The sequence below is a fragment of the Schistocerca americana genome, chromosome 3 (assembly GCF_021461395.2).
Source record: "Schistocerca americana isolate TAMUIC-IGC-003095 chromosome 3, iqSchAmer2.1, whole genome shotgun sequence".
NCBI classification, from domain to species: Eukaryota; Metazoa; Arthropoda; class Insecta; order Orthoptera; family Acrididae; genus Schistocerca; species Schistocerca americana.
Window position 1 is genome coordinate 124,543,780 of NC_060121.1, and position 22,998 is coordinate 124,566,777.

At 39.9% G+C, this 22,998-nt stretch overlaps 3 non-coding genes across 3 annotated transcripts; all 3 read right to left on the minus strand.

The window, feature by feature from the left end:
- Positions 1 to 8,476: 8,476 nt before the first annotated feature.
- LOC124608559 lies at positions 8,477 to 8,595 on the minus strand. Its single transcript, XR_006979181.1, has one exon. It is a non-coding gene; the product is annotated as a U5 spliceosomal RNA (small nuclear RNA).
- A 1,738-nt stretch (positions 8,596 to 10,333) lies between these two features.
- LOC124608556 lies at positions 10,334 to 10,452 on the minus strand. The gene has a single exon (XR_006979179.1). It is a non-coding gene; the product is annotated as a U5 spliceosomal RNA (small nuclear RNA).
- Positions 10,453 to 16,783: 6,331 nt separating this feature from the next.
- Positions 16,784 to 16,991, minus strand: LOC124608411. The gene has a single exon (XR_006979055.1). It is a non-coding gene; the product is annotated as a small nucleolar RNA U3 (small nucleolar RNA).
- Between the last annotated feature and the right edge of the window lie 6,007 nt (positions 16,992 to 22,998).

Consider the following 22,998-nt stretch of genomic DNA (forward strand, 5'->3'; position numbering starts at 1 on the left):
TCCGTAGAAATGTAGGAACACGTGAGGCAATACTGACCCTACGACTTATCTTAAAAGAAAGATTAAGGGAAGGCAAACCTACGTTTCTAGCATTTGTAGACTTAGAGAAAGCATTTGACAATGCTGACTGGAATACTCTCTTTCAAATTCTAAAGGTGGCAGGGGTAAAATACAGGGAGCGAAAGGCTATTTACAATTTGTACAGAAACCAGATGGCAGTTATAAGAGTCGAGGGGTACGAAAGGGAAGCAGTGGTTGGGAAGGGAGTAAGACAGGGTTGTTGCCTCTCCTCGATGCTATTCAATCTGTATATTGAGCAAGCAGTAAAGGAAACAAAAGAAAAGTTCGGATTAGGTATTAAAATCCATGGAGAAGAAATAAAAACTTTGAGGTTCGCTGATGACGTAATTCTGTCAGAGACAGCAAAGGACTTGGAAGAGCAATTGAACGGAATGGACAGTGTCTTGAAAGGAGGGTATAAGATGAACATCAACAAAAGCAAAACGAGGATAATGGAATGTAGTCGAATTAAGTCGGGTGATGCTGAGGGAATTAGATTAGGAAATGAGACACTTAAAGTAGTAAATGAGTTTTGCTATTTGGGGAGCAAAATAACTGATGATGGTCGAAGTAGAGAGGATATAAAATGTAGACTGGCAATGGCAAGGAAAGCGTTTCTGAAGAAGAAAAATTTGTTAACATCGAGTATTGATTTAAGTGTCAGGAAGTTGTTTCTGAAAGTATTTGTATGGAGTGTAGCCATGTATGGAAGTGAAACATGGACAATAAATAGTTTAGGCAAGAAGAGAATAGAAGCTTTTGAAATGTGGTGCTACAGAAGAATGCTGAAGATTAGATGGGTAAATCACGTAACTAACGAGGAGGTATTGAATAGAATTGGGGAGAAGAGGAGTTTGTGGCACAACTTGACTAGAAGAAGGGATCGGTTGGTAGGACATGTTCTGAGGCATCACGGGATCACCAATTCAGTACTGGAGGGCAGCGTGGAGGGTAAAAATTCTAGAGGGAGACCAAGAGATGAATACACTAAGCTGATTCAGGAGGATATAGGCTGCAGTAGGTACTGGGAGATGAAGAAGCTTGCACAGGATAGAGTAGCATGGAGAGCTGCATCAAACCAGTCTCAGGACTGAAGACCACAACAACAACAACAATTCCTCTTCAACTCTACTGCCAACTGGGCTATTCCTTATTGCTGTATCTACAGCCTTAGAGAATTTCAAGCGTATCTCATCATTCCTTAGTCCTTCCGTATCTCAGTTCTCTGCTTACTGATTCTCACTGACTAATCTCTTAAACTGCAGCCTACTCTTCATCACCGCTACTTTGTGATCTGAGTCTATGCCTGCTCCTGGGTACGTCTGACAATCCAGTATCTGATCTTGGAACCTCTGCCTGGTCATGATGTAATCTAACTGAAGTTTCCTGTATCACTGGCCTTTTCCAAGTATACCTCCTCCTCTTGTGTTTCTTGAACAGAGTATTCACTATTCAATGACTACTGTAGGTGAATACTGTTGAAAGAACTTTCACAAAACCCAAAGAAATCCTGGGAGTATGTAAACACTGTAAGTGGGGGAGAGGTGGAGGGGGATACCTGGATTTGTGGCAAAATAATTTATAGGTTTTTGCACCATGATAATGCACCTGCTCACACTCCATTGCCTGTTTGTGAATTTTTGGCAAGAAACAACATTGTAATGATGCCCCAGTCTCCGTGCTCGCCAGATGTTGCCCCTTGTGACTTTTTTGTTTCCAAAAATAAAGAGAACCTTAAAGGGCCATCATTTTACAAGCTTAGATGAGATTAAAAGTGCATTGCTGAAAGAGCTGAATGTTATCCTAACCATCAAGTTTTAGAAGTGACCTAGAGATTGGAAGAAGTGCTGGTATTAGTGTATAGTGCCTAATGGGGACTACTTTGAAGGACATAACATAAACGTAGATGAATAAACAAAATTATTTACAAAAAATTAAAAATCTCAAAACTTTTTGAACTCGCCTCATATGTCCAATCTGCAGTTGACTTATCCCTTCTGTTAACTACGATCTACCATAGAACCCCCCAATAAAAAACTGTGCCCAGCAGTTGCAAGGAAACGCAGGTCACACTGGTCTACAAGAAGGGTAGGAGAAGTGATCCACCCAAAACTGCTGTCTAATATCCTTGTCATCCATTTTTTGTAGAATCTTGGCACATATTCTAAGCTCAAATGCAATGAAGTATCTTAATCAGCACAGCTTCCTACATGGAAATCAGGACAGAATTCTAAAATACGGATCATGTGAAATCCAATTCAAACTCTTCTCACATGACATCATGAAAGCCACGGATCAAGTTTCTCAGGCAGATGCACTGCTTCTCAATTTCTGAAAAGCATTAGCTTCAGTACCACACCTAAGCTTATTGTCAAAAGTACGACTGTGTGCGGTATCAGGCAAAATTTGACTGGACTGAAAATTGCTTGGCAGGGACTCAGGCATGTTTATCTTGGATGGAGAGTGATCGACAGATGTAGAAGTAACTGCAGTTGTACTCCTGGTAAAGTGTGATGGGTTGTTTGCTGTTCATGTAGTTAATTAATGACCTTGAGGACACATTAATTGTAACCTCATATTTTTTGATGCAGTTGTTGTTGTTTTTGTTGTGGTCTTCAGTCCTGAGACTGGTTTGATGCAGCTCTCCATGCTACTCTATCCTGTGCATGCAATTATCTACAATGAAGTACAGTCTAAATGTTCCAATTTTTCTATGTTTATGCAGTTACCAACAATGAAGTACAGTCTAAATGAGGCTGCAAAAATATTCAATCAGGCCTTGATTAAGATTTCAAAGTGGTGCAAAGGTGCTCCAAATGTTTAGAAATGTAAAACTGAGCACTTCACAAAACAAGAAAACCTAGTATTCTATGTTAGTGAGTCACCAATGGAATCAGCAAACTCATATACACACCTGGTTGTAACAACACTTGGTATGGTAGTGACATGAAATGGAATTATCACATAGGCTCAGCCGTGGGTAAAGCAAGTAGCAGACTTCTCTTTATTGATGGAATACTAGGGAAAAGGTATCAGTCTACAAAGAAGATTGCTTACAAATCTATCCAGAATACACAAAGCTGTGTGGGAACTGTAACAAATGAGAATAACAGGGGATATTGAATGTATACAGAGAAGGCCAACACAAATGGTCACAGTTGTTTGACCCACAGGAAAGCATCACAGAGATGTCGAAACAACTGAACAGGCAGACTCTTGAAGATAGATGGAAACTATCCCAAGAATGTATGCTAACAAGGTTTCATGAACTGGTTTTAAATGATGACTCTAGGAATGCACTGGAACCTCCTACATATTGATTCCATAAGAATTGTGGGGACAACATTAAATTAATTACAGCATGCACAGGGGCATTGAAAACAATCATTCTTCTCACATTCCACACATGAATGGAACCATGCACTTTATAGTGATTTGCAGAGTATAGATGTAGATGAAGATCGGAGGGCTGCATAATTTTGTTTCAGCTCCTCTAGCAGTGGTCTACGACACTGTGGCACACAGATTTCATTGTGTACCAGACCTATAGACATGTACCTGCAAACAAACAAACAAATTTTTAACAGGTATCCGATGTGATAACTAAAACTTTAAGACTACCCTTCTTATAGGATGTACATACGAGGGTAAGTTTTAGCAGGAAATCAAATTACTGAACTGCAATAAAATTTGATAATAGCAGTAATACAGCATTGTTTCTTTTTTCCACTCACATTGCACATGATAATAACATTCCACACAAAAAAATGTTTCGATCTCATCAGTTCTGTGTTATGCATTTTCACTGGATGCATAAAAACGAAGTTTCACGCCACAGACTAGTGCAAAAATTAAGCTGAACAGTAATTAGGCATGGAAGTATATCTACTAATATGGCTTGCAGAAAACAATGGGAAGTTGTTGCATGTGCAGATTTCACTATACGTTTCATCTCAGATAGTTGTAACTGAGAGCACCTTGAGATATGGATGTCCAGTTTCAGTTTGATCCTATTTCCCAACAACAACAGAAAAACTTAGTGCAAAGTGAGTGAGAATTTATTTTTAAATCGAACTGTCTTTAATGAAACAGATGCGAGATTCATAATAAACAGCTTATATGACCATTACGGTCAGATAGCAGCAATAAAACATCACAATCAACCTGGTTTAGCTAAGAATATAATCGTAAAAATTTCACAGAATTGTAAATACTGACTCATTTAAATTTTATACAGGAAGAATTTATAGGATGAAAAATAGGAAGAAGTTTACCAAATATACACAGTAGAACAGACCTTTAATTCTCTCCTAAAATTATTATTACAAAATTATGAATCCAGTCTTCTTTACAATGGGTCGGGAACAGAGAACGCTACAGGGAAAAGTTGGCTAACATCTGGGACTGAAGTGTCTTTTGGAAAGACATAGCTTTATTTAATGGCAAGAGCTGTAATCAAGAATTAATGGAATGATGCAACCAGTATAGCAAAAACCTTAACCGTGTCACCAAAAGTAAAAACCATGTACTATGCAAATAAAATTTAAAATTCCAAGAAGATTTAGCAAGAGAGACAGATGAAATGAAATTAAAATCATTGTCTAATAAATTGAATTAATTCTTCCTAACCGTATTGGAACCTGAAATTGACTTGACAACAACAGATTCATTAGATTTACTTAAACAGGACCTGCATACTTCACCACAAAACATCAGTTTTGCCAAATAATGTGCTCAAGAAGGGGACTGATGACCTCAGAAGTTAAGTACCATTGTGGTTAGAGCCATTTTTTAATGTGCTCAAGAGATCACGAAAACCATTATGTCACTGTAAAGTAGTAACTCCTCCAGCTATGGTCATATTTCTTTCTGTGACTTGAAGAGTGAGAAGTGCTTGCAGTGGGGAGGTGGCCTTTCCCAGAATAATGTTACACCTGCTGCACAGGATGACGAAAAATCAATTCTACAGCTGAGCTGCTCTACAGGTTTTGATTTGATCTGATTTATTTCATCTCATAACATACAATATTTAGATCACGTTTATCTGTTGTACTGGAGACATGTCAATATATAATATTAGGGATTTAGTTTACGGACTTCAAAATAATAACAAGTATAGTTATCAAACAATTTTCTAGCAGTACAATACTTTTACATTTTTGTACAAAAAATATTTTTTTACAGAGATGTTAGTTGCTCGGTTTAAATTATAACCTCATCATTCATAAACTCCTCCACTGAATAGTAACAATTTTCCTCTAAGTGTTCATGTAATTTTTTCTTTAGACGACCAATTTCCATGCTCAGAATATCACAGCACTTTAATTTATTGTACATTTTCATGCTAATGTATTGAAGAGTCATCGAATATAGCTTTAATCAGTGTGGAGGGAGCATAAAATTTTGTTTTTGCCTAGTTGTGCAAGTGCGTTTGAAGTGAAATTCTTTGGAATGTTCAGGTTTACTGTACAGGAAAATCAGAATTTCAAAATTGTATAGTGACAGGACAGATAATATATTTAGTTTTTTAAACAATAGGTGACATGAGGTTCTTGGATGTGTGGCACACATCTTCCTAATGATTCTTTTTTGAAGTTTTAAAATCCATACCACATAACTTGAATTACCCCAAAAAATTATGCCATATCTGATGACAGATTCGGCTGTCCACATCTGTTACATCATGTAACATTAAAAAAAGACCTGAGGTTATTTATCAAGAATAAAATGCCAATCTTTATAAGAAAGAACCATAACAATTTTCATATTCTTGAGGTAGAAATGTACCTTTGGCACATATCCAAACTGGAGGTGGTTGTTACTGCATCCCACCCTAAATGTCTGAGAAACATTAACTATTTCATACATAATTTTGGCTTGTACAATCATCTCCAGCAGCTATTTGTTATCTGGGAGAGAAGGGGAAGCAACTGGAGGAGCGATTTATCAGTTATCTCAGCTTAAAACTGTCAGTTTTGTTTTCAGAATAAAAATACCTGTCCTCAAATGTGAAAGAATAAGAGTCAAGGGGCACAAAAGGGAAGCAGTGGTTGGGAAGGGAGTGCGACAGGGTTGTAGCCTCTCCCCGATGTTACTCAATCTATGCATTGAGCAAGCAGTAAAGGAAACAAAAGACAAATTTGGAGTAGGAATTATAATCTGTTGAGAAGAAATACAAACTTTGAGGTTTGCCGATGACATTGTGATTCTGTCAGAAACAGCAAAGGACAAGGAAGAGCAGTTGAACGGAATGGATAATGTTTTGAAAGAAGGATATAAGATGAACATCAACAAAAGCAAAATGAGGATAATAGAATGTAGTCTAACTAAATCAGGTGATGCTGAGGGAATTAGATTAGGAAATGAGACACTTAAAGTAGTAGATGAGTTTCACTATTTGGGGACCAAAATAACTAATGATAGTCGAAGTAGGGAAGATATAAAATGTAGACTGGCAGTGGCAAGAAAAGAGTTTCTGAAGAAGAAAAATTTGTTAACATTGAGTGTAGAGTTAAGTGTCAGAAAGTCTTTTGTCAGAGTATATGTATGGAGTGTAGCCCTGTATGGATGTGAAACATGGACGATAAATAGTTTAGACAAGAATACAATAGAAGCTTTCAAAATGTGGTGCTACAGAATAATGATGAAGATAAGATGGGTAGATCACATAACTAATGAGAAGGTACTGAACAGAATTGAGAGAAGAGGAATTTGTGGCACAACTTGTCTAGAAGAAAAATCAGTTGGTAGGACATGTTCTATGGCATCAAGGGATCACCAAGCATGGAAGGTAAAAATCGTAGAGGGAGACCAAGAGATGAATACACTAAGCAGATTCAGAAGAATGTAGGGTGCAATAGTTACTTGGAAATGAAGAAGCTTGCACAGGATAGAGTAGCATGGAGAGCTGCATCAAACCAGTCTCAGGACTGAAGACCACAACAACAACAACACAAGCAGACTTTAGAGCATAAAGCTCAAAATTGGCATCAGAAAACAAAAATTAAAGCAAAGGATTTCAGATTAAAATTATCTAACTCCAAATATAGTTGTTTATTTTATTTTTAATTAAATTACACCAGAGAACTGAAAAAAATTAACAAAATCTGTCTCTCGTAGACTCTGTCCTGTGTCATACATATCCTTTTAGCAATACTGTTGGATGTCCCTTTGCCAATACCAATGAAGTTTCTTATGGACCGAAGTAAATCATCAGAGGCGCAATATTTGAATATCAGTAGTAGCTGGTTCGTTGGTGGAACAGAATCATTGCTGAGAGAAATAAAAGAACAACACGAGACAAATTGTTTCACAATCCAAGAGAAATTTAAAAAGGTAACTCGCCAGTCACTGTTTGAAGTGGTGTGGTTCTTCGATTTGTTTATGTCTGTTATGGTATAGTCTGCTAAATAAAACGAAATAATCATTTTCACTACTGCAGCACATGCCAGATAAACAAGGCTATTGCACGATTCGTCATTTTAATGTGGCTAATTTAGGTAATTAACACGGTGTAAATGAACAGTATTTCTCAGTGCTCGGCATATGCCGAGCCACACATTCAATACAAACTCAGATATCACGACAAATACAGAGAAACTGCTGCGATGTTATGGCAAGAGTTAGTGTCTGTTAAGCTCCATTCTTAGTATAGGGAAAAAACGCCTAACTGGAGAATAAACTCGGGATACCTTGGCAACTTCTGGCCGGTTACCGAGCTTAACCGATGAATGTTTCCAAGATGACGATTTTTCGCTTATCAAAAACGAAGCCGCACTTCGTCTTTTTCAATGTTTTACGTGAGAACCTGGAATATATGACGGACCCATGAGACTATTTGTCTGTTTTCTAAAATAATACTGTTCATTTACACCGTGTTAATTATCTAAATTAGCCACATTAAAATGACGAATCGTGCAATAGCCTTGTTTATCTGGCATGTGCTGCAGTAGTGAAAATGGTTCTTTCGTTTTATTTAGCAGACTGTGCCACAATAGACATAATCAAATCAAAGAACCACACCACTTAAAACAGTGACTGGCGAGTTACCTTTTTAAATTTCTATTGAATTGTTAAACAATTTGTCTCGTGTTGTTCTTTTATTTCTATAGTCTCATGGTCCGTCATATATTCCAGGTTCTCACGTACAACATTAAAAGGCGAAGTGCGGCTTCGTTTTTGATAAGCGAAAAATCGTCATCATTGTCTGTATCTATCACTATTCCTGCCATCTTGAAAACATTCTCCGATCAAGCTCGGTAACCGGCCAGAAGTCGCCATGGTATCCCGAGTTTATTCCCCAGTTAGGCATTTTTCCCGATACTAAGAATGGAGCTTAACAGACACTAACTCTCGCCATAACATTTCAGCGGTTTTCCTTTATCCATCGCAATTTCTTAATTTGAATTTAATTTGTGGCTCAGCGTATGCCGAGCACTGAGAAAAATTAGTTATAGACTCATTTAATGCTCCCCTCCACGGAAATCTTTAGTAAAAGGCGAAAGATTTATTCGTCTTGAAGGGAAGCCAGAGTAACACAAGCTGACATTTCTACGATACTTATGACTTCTCATCGTGTCCTTTTCAACGAGAACACATCAAGTAAGAATAAGTTTTGGACATAATCTCGCCAGTAAGTAAGTATTAACTGTCATTGTATTGGAGAATACATTCTGATTTGGAGATAGTAACACATGTGATTACAACTACAAGCTGTTTCATTAATCAGATCCATTTCTTGGCTCACTACGTTACTGGCTGCTCAGTGGCTACTTTCATTGAGGAGGCAAGAGATGGCAGCACAGACAATGGCGCGTGTCTCTCCCTCTCTCTCTCTCTCTCTCTCTCTCTCTCTCTCTCTCTCTCTCATATCTACAATACGCAGCTGAATTGACGTGCGAGATATCGCGCTGTGGAGTGGGGAAACTAGTTTAGATTCTCGCTGCCTTCCGCCCATCGACGGCCCAACGAACTGTTCTGTTATAGGTCATCCGAAAATACGACTATACTAGATGGTCAGCTTGTGTCACTATTCGCCCATTTTAGTCTCTGATACTTTTTATCTTTTTTTTTAAATTAATTTTGAGTTCCACTGCCGAGGAGGAAATGCACAGGTATTAAAAGCAAGAGGTGACGAGAGAAAATCCTACTATTGGCGACGTTTAAACTGAATAAAACGAAAAGTGCATCGCAACGAAAAAAAACAGACTTCAGTAGTTGAATACATAGTAACAATACTAATAAACTATTGATGCAGAAATTACCGATACCATGTACATAAATAGAGAATTTGCCCGACGTTATTTTGGAAGTATCAGCACACTGAAGACGTGAGACTATTTCATTCATTTACGTCGCTTGAACGTCTTCCATTCAGTTACAGCTGGAATTTTCACCTAGTTGAATGAAAGAAAATGTCTTTAGAGAAGTGCATACTAAGAGTGAGAGATTACGTCAACCCAATTGCAGCCGCTTTCCTAAAGGTGGATCCACACTTGACAGAACGCCACTGTCACATCAAAACATTCTCCTCTGATGGCAGCATTTACATACGCCGTCAGCAGAACGTCACGTCAAGGTTTCTCGAGAAGTATGCCTCCATGGGCCATTGAAGGAGTCACGTGATATTTCCCTGTTGCTGCCGGAAATTAGCACCTCCATCTTTGTTTTGTTTAGTTCACCGAAATGGCCCATGCAGACATACCTTAAGCAAACCATCAGCTTCTGCTGTGGTGATGTTGGACGCCTAAATCTTGAATTTCTCTTTGTATCTTTCTTAACAGGTACAAAAAAACTTGTTTTGGCATTCTGAAATATTTATAGAACGATGACTCCTCTTTAGCTCATTGGAAAGTGTGTGGAACTCCTCTTCACAGTCTCGATTTTTTAACATTTTATTCTAACACCGGCTCGTTTTGCTCACTGTTCTCGTTCCTCATCAAGTGCAACAGCAGTCATTGCAAGCTGCTTTAAACTAAATTTCAGCATTTTATGACGATCTACCATGATTAACGAAGTAACGCCTCTCGTGTGTATTTTACAGCTACAACGTCACGACGTTCTTTCGACGCGATGTGTCGTGTCGTGTGAATGCTCAGACCGCCGACGACCAAAAACGGTTACGCGCTATTTCGGGTTCGAACAACGCGTTTTAGGCGTTATTCCGAGAAAAGAGCTTCACCGTCACTAACTCTCAAACGTCACTAACACTCGCAATAACATCGCAGCAGTTTACCTGTATTCATCATGATACCTACTTTCGAATTAAAATTGTGGCTCGGCATATGCCGAGCACTGAGAAAAATTAGTTATAGACTCATTTAATGCTCCCCTCCACGGAAATCTTTAGTAAAAGGCGAAAGATTTATTCGTCTTGAAGGGAAGCCAGAGTAACACAAGCTGACATTTCTGCGATATTTATGACTTCTCATTGTGTCCTTTTCAACGAGAACACATCATGTAAGAATAAGTTTTGGACATAATCTCGCCAGTAAGTAAGTATTAATTGTCATTGTATTGGAGAATACATTCTGATTTGGAGATAGTAACACATGTGATTGCAACCACAAGCTGTTTCATTAATCAGATCCATTTCTTGGCTCGCTACGTTACTGGCTGCTCATTGGCCACTTTCATTGAGGAAGCAAGAGATGGCAGCACAGACAGTGGCGTCTCTCTCTCTCTCTCTCTCTCTCTCTCTCTCTAATACCTACAGTACGCAGCTGAAATCACGTGCGAGGGAACGTGGTGGGAAGTTTTGCCTCTCGCTGCCTTCCGCCCAGCAGCGGCCCAACGAACTGTTATAGGTCATCTGAAAATACGACTATACTACGTGGTCAGCCTTGTTGCGTCACTGTTCGCCAGTTATAGTCTCTCATCTTTTTTCTTAATTTATTTAGAGTTCCGCTACCGAGGAGAAAATGCAGACATAATATCCACACTAAAAGCAAAAGGTGACGAGAGAAAATACCACCATTGGCTATATTTAAACTTAATGAAACTAAAAGTGCATTGCGACGAAAAAAAAAAGAAAATAAATCCTCCCGTCCCCCACGCGGATCCTCTATGAAATTATTCCTTTCCCCCATCTGCTGCTATTCCTCGAACATATCCTTGTCCTCTGCACCTTCCTTCACCTTGATCCCCCTCATTCCCTGGTTGCTCTCCTCCTCTCCAACCCCCGCCCTCTGTCACGCCTTCACTGTTGTCCCCCACCCCCATCCGCCATCTCTACACCCTACATCTACTTTCCCAAGGTGGCTTCCGTCAACTCCTCCTCCCGGATGATGCCCTCGCTCCCTCCATTTATCCCTCCTATCAACTCTGATCCTCACCTCCCCCTCCCTTCCTCTGTCTTTTTCCTGGGCTCCATCTCCCCCCCCTCCTTCATCCTGTTTTTTTCCCTGCCTACCCTCTCTCCGCCTCCTTTCTCCCCCCCCTCCCCCCCCCCGAGTCCTTTTGCATTTCCCTCTTCTGCTTTGGCCGGTATTACACTATCAAATTTCTTTGTCAAAGATTTGATCAAAGATGTGATCCAATATTCCGTCCAATATATTTGACAAAGATCTTTGACGTAGCGCTACAAGGGGTATTACACTGTCATCAAATTTTTCGTCAAAGTTCAAGATGGCTGACAACAACTTGTTATTAACCGCAGCAGTTCTACGTACTCCAATTGCATTGTGTGCACATGCGGAAAAGAAGTGGGGGAAAAAAATGGAACCATACATACAAGGTTGACAGTCTTAAAAGTCCTGGGATTACAACTTGACAATAAATTCAGTTGGGAGGAGCACACCACAGAACTGCAGAAACGCCTTAACAAATCTGTATTTGCAATTCGAGTGTTAGCAGACATAGGCAACATAAAAATGAAAAAGCTTGCCTACTTTCATTCCATAATGTCATATGGGATAATATTTTGGGGTAAATCTTGAAGTCAAACAAAAGTTTTCAAGGTCCAAAAGTGTGTAATACGTATTATTTGTGGAGTAAATTCACGGACCTCCTGCAGAAACCTCTTCAAAGAACTGGGTACTTCAGATTCTTGCATTGGTACTGGGGGAAAATAAGAAAGAAAATGAAACTGTTGGCGGGCCAGAAGTACAGTGAGACTGTCGTTTGGACGTACGAGATTTGCAGGTTAGCTTTTTTTTGTTTTGTATTTCATGCCTAGATACTTCCGTAGAGATATTGTTGCATGTGGATCATTATATGTAATGATTATTACAATACATGCAACGATATGTTTGTACAGTTATCTAGGCATGAGAAACAAACAAAAAAAAAACTATAACTCTCGTAGGCCCAAATGACAGAGTCTCCCTACACTTCCGGCTTGCAGGTTAACTACTGCCTCTCAGTATATTTACTTCTTAATAAAATTTGTCGTAAATAATATATCTCTTTTTCCAACAAACAACTCAGTTCATACATACAATACCAGGAACAAAAATGATCTGCACAAGGACTTAAAAACACTTACTTTAGTTCAAAAAGGGGTCCACTACTCAGGAACACTCATCTTCAATAATTTGCCAGGAAACATAAAAAATTTAGTTAGAAATAAAGATCAGTTTAAAAGGAGCCTGAAAGACTTACTACTGGCCAACTCCTTCTACTCCATTGGCGAAATTCTTAATAGAAACAAATGATGTATTGTATTTATTCATACTATTAGTATTTTTATTTCAGCTTAAAAAAAAATCGACATGTTCCACATCCACGAGGATCTCCTCAGCACGGATCTATGGAACAAAAAACTAATCTAATCTGGGTGAAGCCGTGGGTTTTACGACGACACGATAAAAGCATTCAACAAAACTTGTTACGTGAGCTTACAGTGGAAGACGTCAAGTCGTACATCAATTACTTAAGAATGGATGAGCATACATTTCTGTATGTGCTCAATGAAGTGTATCCTCATATCACAAAGCACAATTTTCACTTAAGAACTGCTATATCTTCAGAAGACAGGCTCACTATAACACTCCGATTCCTTGCTACAGGAGAGGGTTATGTTATGTTAGGTTAGGTCAGGTTAGGTCTCCAATCTTCTTAATGTACACTCCTGAAAATTGAAATAAGAACACCGTGAATTCATTGTCCCAGGAAGGGGAAACTTTATTGACACATTCCTGGGGTCAGATACATCACATGATCACACTGACAGAACCACAGGCACATAGACACAGGCAACAGAGCATGCACAATGTCGGCACTAGTACAGTGTATATCCACCTTTCGCAGCAATGCAGGCTGCTATTCTCCCATGGAGACGATCGTAGAGATGCTGGATGTAGTCCTGTGGAACGGCTTGCCATGCCATTTCCACCTGGCGCCTCAGTTGGACCAGCGTTCGTGCTGGACGTACAGACCGCGTGAGACGACGCTTCATCCAGTCCCAAACATGCTCAATGGGGGACAGATCCGGAGATCTTGCTGGCCAGGGTAGTTGACTTACACCTTCTAGAGCACGTTGGGTGGCACGGGATACATGCGGACGTGCATTGTCCTGTTGGAACAGCAAGTTCCCTTGCCGGTCTAGGAATGGTAGAACGATGGGTTCGATGACGGTTTGGATGTACCGTGCACTATTCAGTGTCCCCTCGACGATCACCAGTGGTGTACGGCCAGTGTAGGAGATCGCTCCCCACACCATGATGCCGGGTGTTGGCCCTGTGTGCCTCGGTCGTATGCAGTCCTGATTGTGGCGCTCACCTGCACGGCACCAAACACGCATACGACCATCATTGGCACCAAGGCAGAAGCGACTCTCATCGCTGAAGACGACACGCCTCCATTCGTCCCTCCATTCACGCCTGTCGCGACACCACTGGAGGCGGGCTGCACGATGTTGGGGCGTGAGCGGAAGACGGCCTAACGGTGTGCGGGACCGTAGCCCAGCTTCATGGAGACGGTTGCGAATGGTCCTCGCCGATACCCCAGGAGCAACAGTGCCCCTAATTTGCTGGGAAGTGGCGGTGCGGTCCCCTACGGCACTGCGTAGGATCCTACGGTCTTGGCGTGCATCCGTGCGTCGCTGCGGTCCGGTCCCAGGTCGACGGGCACGTGCACCTTCCGCCGACCACTGGCGACAACATCGATGTACTGTGGAGACCTCACGCCCCACGTGTTCAGCAATTCGGCGGTACGTCCACCCGGCCTCCCGCATGCCCACTATACGCCCTCGCTCAAAGTCCGTCAACTGCACATACGGTTCACGTCCACGCTGTCGCGGCATGCTACCAGTGTTAAAGACTGCGATGGAGCTCCGTATGCCACGGCAAACTGGCTGACACTGACGGCGGCGGTGCACAAATGCTGCGCAGCTAGCGCCATTCGACGGCCAACACCGCGGTTCCTGGTGTGTCCGCTGTGCCGTGCGTGTGATCATTGCTTGTACAGCCCTCTCGCAGTGTCCGGAGCAAGTATGGTGGGTCTGACACACCGGTGTCAATGTGTTCTTTTTTCCATTTCCAGGAGTGTATTTTTGTATTCAGGGTGCCTCACGTTGTAAAGCGCCTCATAAGCTTCAGACATCTCTATTAATTCGGTAGTTGTCGGCACACACCAATTGTATTTACCGGCAATGGTTATAAAAACATTACAGACGACAGAACGCTGCAGCGATGCTAGCGCTCCGCGTGGTAACATATCGCATTGCAGTGAACAGAAGACAAGCGATTTCTTTGATCAAATATACGGCCTCGGCCTAGATTTGATCAAATATTGGACGACATTTGTCAAAGATCCCTATTACACTATCAAATATCTTTGACAAAGATATTGGACAAAGAAATTTGATAGTGTAATACCGGCCTTTCCCCCATCCCCTCTCGCGTCTGCCCTGCCACCCCTTATGAGTCCTCTCCCTCCGTCGGTCCCCCCCCCCCTTCTTTTCGTTTCTCCTCTCTTCCCCCCTTTTTTCCCCCTCATCCACCCACGTCCCCTGCCCCCCCACCCACCCTCCAATCAGCCGTTGGCTGTGGTGTGTCATCTTCGTGCCGACTTTTTAGTGCAGTGTTTCCAGCGATTGTTAAGTGTTGTGCGTCTTTTCCGAAGTGTTGCTAACGGACATCATACTGTCGCTGGGTGTGATTTTGTATCTCTTGCAAACAGAAACCAGACTGTCACCATGTTTTTTAATTGTCTGTCTACTATTTTACCTGTCTGCTTCCTGTGTATTTTATTAGCATCGCCCAACCTTTGTTTTATTTTTTAACTTTCCACAATTTTCCGCCATTTTACAATTTAAGTCACCTTTTTATTGCCTGTTTTTATTGTTTCTTATCTTCTTGTGTTTTAAAAATTCTGTAGGCTGAAAAGCAGCATACTAAGCTGCGGCCAGCACACCCCCCTTGGGGGGGGGGGGGAATCGAAATTCAATAAAGGAAAAAAATCATCTTCAGTAGTTGAATACATAGTAACAATATGAATAACTATTGATACGGAAATTGCTGATGCCATGCACACAAATAAAGAATTTTCCCGACGTTATTTTGGAAGTATCACTGCACTGAAGACATGAGACGGTTTCACTTACTGACGCAGCTTGAACCTCTTCAAAGCTATGACAGCTGGTCTGTCTTTAGAACAGGGCATACTACCCTGTGTACATTACGTCAACCCAACCGCAGCCGCTTTCCTGCCGCGTCCAGGATTGTCAGCTGGGGACAGTACTGAAACTTTGAACTTCCGGGTTTTCTTGAAAACAGCGATCCTAGGTCACAAGTCTTCGGACTGACATGTCACTTGGTACTTCAACGGACTGAAAAATGCATTTAACGTTTGTTATAAATTAGCAAGTCTTACACACTTTTAAGACAGTGTCGAGTCTGTAGTGCTACTCAGTAATTAAAAAGCGGCAGTGGATACTGTCACTGACGCAATAGCGTCACTCCGTTCACTCCTCGGCTACGGAGGCAGGTTCACTACATTTAATAATTCGGAACTAATCAAGGCTATATATGGTGTAGCGATTTTGAAAAGAAAATATTTTTTAAAAAACTATAATCATAAAGTAATGAAAATGCGACGTTTTGCTTCGTTCGTTGCAGTCACAGTGAACGGCAGCGACAGGGGTTTCGAGACTTTTTTCTGACATCTACCAAGCAGAACTAGGACGGCAGGGCATTTGAAACGTTATACATATTGTTTCCAAGCGACGCGAGCAGAAACGTAAAGAACACCAACACCTGATCGACTCTAGAGCGCAAACGTTATTTTTTCCTTCACACTGAAACTGCAACAAGTGAATTAAAAATGTGGCGTTAGTAACGATCATGTGGAAATATCCACTGCCTCAAAAAGTAAGCTCCACGGTCTCGTACACGTGCTTGCTGCAAATATTATACCTACTTTATAATGACATCAGGCCAGGTGGTACAGAGAGTACCAATAACAACCTAGTCTCCACTTCTCTGTGATGTGAAGATTCACCAGAAACGACACGTGGTTCGGATTCCACGTTAAACTATTTATGCCACACACATCACCGACGTGGCGCCCAATCGGAAGACTTACCCCAGACCACTGGGCCGTAGTGGGTTACTATTATTATACTTTGTGCTCCCGGCTCACCCTTCGTAACAAAACACTACAACTCGGAGCAATAAACCCAAAACACCGACGAGAATTATACAGACAACTAGTCACTTCCAGCCAAATAATCATAACCCAAGTAACTAGAACAGTACAACCTATTTTACATTGCAACTGAAAAACCACTCGGAAAGCACAATTCCCTTCCCACACCCCAGAGGATATGGTGAACGATCATCGATTGCGGTTGAGATCCTACGAATCCCATACCACATGCCTCACGCTCAGGGAAAGTGCTACCACTCATCATCGTGGTTGCGTCTACTCCAGTATTGAACTAGAGAGAGTTGAAGACATACTACAGAAATGATCCTGTGAAGTATGATCTTGCTAGCCCACCTGCCGACTCGAATACTTATCTCCACGCTGGGACTGTACAGCGTTCAAGAACAATCTACACCACACACTCGACGTCCAAGTTTTAGCAAAAACAGTTCCATAACCTCCTTCTATGGTATTTAAATATACGCAATGGCTGCTTCTTAACAGCATTTTTATCCTCTATTCGACGGAAGAAAATATTTTCACTAACTGAGAGAGAAATGCTGCAAGACGTCCGTAGTTCAGCTGCTTGACGATAGATGCCTCGATTGTGAGCAGAGCAGCTTCCGAAACACTCGTACTCGTAGTGGTATTAGTAGGGCAAAGTCCACAAGCAAAGTAACGTGTGTCTTCAGTGTGGGGGGTTACGTTCCAATAAGTCGTAGGTCAAGAACAGAACGAAATTTTGATCGTATACATACTTTGCGCAGCCCCGTAATTGACAGCACATGGTCGGATACGATACATAACACTTTTTCATTACAAACCTACTTCACGTGTTTAGTCCTTGAAATTACATTTGCGCTTTATTTAAATTGTCCAACCACTCTTAATTTGTGAGTCAGCTACTTAGTTTACTGCAGGGAAGTTTCATCGATTGGAGATTTGTTTTCTGTCGACTTTATTACAGTGTGCTAATATTCCACGCTGTGCGCGTGGCTACGTGCATGTTTGAATTGCGGCCTGCATCTGACGGGATTTCTGTTCATTTTGTGGTTATTTAAAGTCTTATTATCACTAAAACAAATTTGTGATGTGCTGTGTTTTGAGGAAGTGAACACACACACTCTCTCTCTCTCTCTCTCTCTCTCTCTCTCTCTCTCTCTCTCTCTCTCTCTCTCTGTGTGTGTGTGTGTGTGTGTGTGTGTGTGTGTGTGTGTGTTAAATCAATAATAAACATTTATTTTTGAAGAGCCAAATATTACATTTATTTGCATCAAATTTTGAAATTAGTACGAGTTTTGTGAGCCATGTAACCATGGCTACAAAATGGACAGTAACTGCTATGTAAATGTGATTGCTCTTCTTAACTTTGGTGATTGATAATGGACAATAGAACAGGCTACAATACAAGATTCAAATACACTTACAATACCAGTACTTATTTTCTTTCCTGAGGGGCTTGTGATCAAGATTACACACAACAATTTTGCATGCACTTTTTTCCTTGCATGTAGAACAGATGCAATGTTTGGCAATCTGTAGTGGCTGGCTGCTTATAAATGCAGTGCATATCACAAAACTGAACAGGTAAATGCTCTTAAGTTTCACCAAAATTTGCAAATAACACAGATTTAGCAATAGCAGACAAACAGAAGCAGCACACACAGGTGACAGTGCTTTTTTTTTTTTTTTTTTTTTTTTTTTTTTTTTTTTTTTTTTTTTTTTTTTTTTTTTTTTTTGAGAGAAACAACAGCAGAAGAATGGGTCAGGTTCTGTTGACCGACTTAAATGTATATTCATATAATTATGATTAAAGTCTGCATTTAACATTGCTTTAAAGCATTTCACAAAATCCTACTTACAAAGTTTCAAGAGTCAGAATATACTACAATCTACATTTATATCCATACTCTGAAAACAATTGTGAAATGCATTTCAGATGGCACTTCCCAACATACCAGTTTTTAGAGCTGCTTCCCACTCAATTCATGTATGAAGCACCTCTTTGTATGCAATTATTAAATTTAATCTTGTACTCGCAATTCCTGTGGGAGCAATACAAAGGATTCATCATTTAAAGTGGGTCTATGAAACTTTGTAAGTAGCCTTCCTCAGGACACTTCTTGAAGTGTCTGCTAGTTCATTTTCTTCAGCATTTCTGTGACACACATGTATAACTCTCATATGGACTGCTGAAAACATTACACTAACTGGAGTGTGCATACAGGGATTTAAGCAGTCTTCCTTTCCATGTTTCATATGGGAATGAAATTGGGGAAAAAACCTAATATGTCGTACAATGGGAATTACTCTTTGCAATGCACCTCACAATGACTTCCAGAAGTACACACAGGCTGCTTATTTTCTAATAGTTGTACTATGTGGAAGAAGATACTATTCCCTACACAAAAAGGAGACAAATTTTGCAATAACTTCTGTACAATGAAAACCAGTCCAAAGTTGCACACTACATGCAGTTCAGAACTTGTAAAGGGTGTCCCACGAGTATATGCCTAACTTATGATGACAAGCAGATAGAAAAAGTGGACAGTGTTAAATTCTTGGGATTACAGCTTGATAGTAAATTCAACTGGGAAAAGCACATCACAGAACTGCTGAAGCGTCTTAACAAATCTCTATTTGCAATGCGAATTGTGTCAGACATAGGGGATATAAAAATGAAAAAGCTGGCATATTATGCTTACTTTCATTACATAATGTCATATGGGATTATTTTTTGGGGTAATTCATCAAGCCAAGCTAAAGTTTTCCGGGCACAAAAATGGGCAGTAAGAGTTATATGTTGTGTGAGCTCAAGAACATCCTGCAGAAACCTGTTTAGGGAACTAGGTATACTAAGTACTGGTTCCCAATATACTTATTCTTTAATAAAATTTTTCATTAAAAATATATCACTTTTTCAAACCAACAGCCCAGTTCATGGAATCGATACTATAAATAAGAATAATCTACACAAGGATTTAAAGTCACTTAGTCTTGTACAAAAAGGCATGCATTATTCAGGAACACACATTTTCAATAACTTGCCAGCAGCCATAATAAGCTTAACAACCAATGAAATTCAGTTTAAGAGAAGCCTAAAGGATTTATTGGTGGCCAACTCCTTCTACTTCATTGTTGAATTTCCCAGTAGAACCAACAGATTTTGTGTGTGTGTGTGTGTGTGTGTGTGTGTGTGTGTGTGTGTGTGTGTGTGTGTGTGTGTGTATAACTTCTGCACCATTTCAGTGCAGTAATGGTAGTATAGTATTACACATTTATTACCTTATAAATAAATAAATAAACTTTTTTATTTTAAATTCAGTGCATTAGTATTTGTAAAATGATTCTTTCATATAGTGTTCATTAAAAAATGAAGATCATTCCACTTGGGACTTGTGGAATGGTACATTAGCTTATTTGTTTGAATTGTAAATATTTGTCATGTATTGTTGTTTTTCTGACTGTTTCACATCCCAGAGGACCACCTCACTATGGATCAATTGAAATGAAAGGAAATCTAATCTAATTTGCCTCAGTGAGAATTCCTACTTTGCAGCTTAACTACGACATAATTTAATTTGAAACAAGTGAGTAGTTATCTTTGTGTAGTAGTTAGTAAGGTTGGGAAAGAAACAATGGCCATTACTTTGAGCCTGCCGTTACTGTTCATCAATCTTAAAATAGCTTATAAATATTTCGAACATGCCAGAAGATATTTGAGGTGATAAAGTTATGTGCCTCCTCCCATGCCAGCAAACATTGAATACAGTTAAGGAATACTGCAGCAGTTATACACAGTTTAATATAAATTATTAAACTTTATGACTCATTCTAAATCTCAGAAAATTCTGAATATATCTGACATTGTCATAGGAGAAAGTGATCAGAAACAGGCTCTTTGTCACAGGTGGCATGGCTGTACTTAACAGATATTCCTCAGGATTTAAAATAAGAATGGTAGGGATGATGCAACAGTGTTGTACGCTGCTAGTGCATTTATAACACGTGATCTGAAGATGATAGTTAAGCTACCAAAACTGGTCATCACCTTTGAGGGCGGGGGGGGGAGTAAAAATTGGGACAATACATAGAAAATTTTTAAATGAATTTATAATATTTTTATATTTTATAATATATCTGTTTATCAGAAAATTCTCATTGATGATGGTATCTACAAAACATGATTGTAGTAGTATTAGGACCCATGATTGTAATAGCATTAAGAACACTTGTATGTAGAACTTTTGAATTACCCCACATGTACAAGAACCATCATGTTAAGAATACTAAAGCACCATTCTAACCTCATGGGAAGAAAAATGCTCTGTTGAAATGGGACTTGCACTGTGCCACTCAGTATATATTGTGAGGATGACATTTAAAACTGGGTTTAGATCAGAACTGTAACCCATGTCTTGACCATAACAGTCCATTATTGTGTCAAAAATCGTCAAGTCCAGTATGAAAGACTGACCATTTAAGTGACCAATTTGTCAGCAGTTATACTGGGTGTCCTAAGAGTAATGCTCAATATTCAGGGATATGACAAGAATGATCATCTGAAGCAAGAAATGTCTAGTAAACATGGCTCTAAAATGCATACTTTAAGAGCTATGGGAACTGCACCATTTTCGATATTGTGGAAAATCTCTGTTCTACTGAACAAGCGCTCATAGTTCTTAAGGTACGCATTTTATAGCCTATTTTTACCAAACATCTTATCTTTGAATAATCCTGTCACATCCCTTATATTGACCATTTCTCCTGGGATGTTGTGTATTACACTAGTTAACAAATTTAAACTTTTTTTTCTGCATGTGGTTTGTAAATGGTTGGATTTACCTAATCTTGGGGTGCTGAATACACTGGTAAATCAGTTTTTCTCTGATATTACATTTCCTCGATACACAGCAGAATAAAAAGTGGTAATAGTGAAAATTGACACAATTAAGTCAAATAAAAATACACATTCAGAATGTTTGAAATCAATACTATTTTGTATGTATATAAGGGCATGATGCCAATAAAATGTCCAAATTAGTTCAGAAGATACTTTCACCTTTAATCATCTTTGGTTTTTGAAATATGGGAAGATGGAGCTCTCCTTTTGTTTGCCGTTTCATCACTCCCTAACAGGACACCAGCAGTAGTCATCCATCATCGAACAGTTCCAATGGTTTTGGTAACAGTGTTCCATGGTCAAAATATTTTGCTGATCAAGTGTTCACCATGCTCATCACTTACGGCTTCCAAATTTTCCAGGAAGAAATTAGGGTGAGAATGTAAAAAGTGAATTTTAAGTGACATTCTACACCCCATATTCTTATAGTTGTCCAACAGATCCTTCACAATGGTAACATAGTTTGTCTTTTCTGTTACCAAAAAGCCGTTCACAATCGCTTTAAAAGAAGACCAAACAGGTAATTGGATATCTGTGAGTTTAATGTTGGATCTTTCAGAAATTTTCTAATTGTGGTCCAACACGTATACCCTCTTTCAGCTTTGCCTCACTTTCTTTGGGAAACTTTTCTTTCAAGTAATTGAAGGCCTCACCTTCTTTATCCCGAGCTTTTTACAAAGGCCCAACTTGATCTGAAGGGGAGGCAAAATGATTTTATCAGGCTCAACCAATGGGGTACTGTTCACATTTATGTTTCCAGGAACATATGACTTCCTTATAGGCCGTTCCTTAACTGTATAGTTGTTCTTGGTGCCACAGCTGTCCCAGAGGCACAAAAAGCAGCAGCATTTCGTGAATCCAGCCTGCAAACCTGTAAGGAGTGTAACAACTTTTAAATCACAGCAAAGCTGCCATTCATGATCCGTATATTTGATTGCCTCTAGCAGCAAAGCCATGGTTTCATAAGTTTCTTTCATGTCTACTGCATAACCCAAAAGTACCGATGGAAATGCACTGCCATTATGCAGTAGTACTGCTTTCAAGCTAGTTTTACTGGAGTCAATAAAAAGTTGCCACTCCTGTGGATCAGATTGTACACCTAGCTGCATCATCAGACCATACTCACACTGAATTCTGCATATCGAAATACTGAATGAAGGAAGCACCTCTCGATCTGTAACATGAAATTTTTGTCCCTGGAGATGTAGATGTAGATGTAGAGCTAGAAGGTTCCATTGTTGCAGTCTCGACCCCAAGAGTTCAGCCTGCTGTTTCGAAAGTTGTAAATCGCGAATCAAATTGTTCAATTCCTTTTGAATCAAGTTACAGACAGGAACAGGCAACCTCTCATCATAAGAACAGGCAAATGCACTGAAGATACATTTGGATACTTTATTTTATGCCTAGTTTTGCTTGAATGTCCCAAAATATCTGTAAGCCAGAAGTAA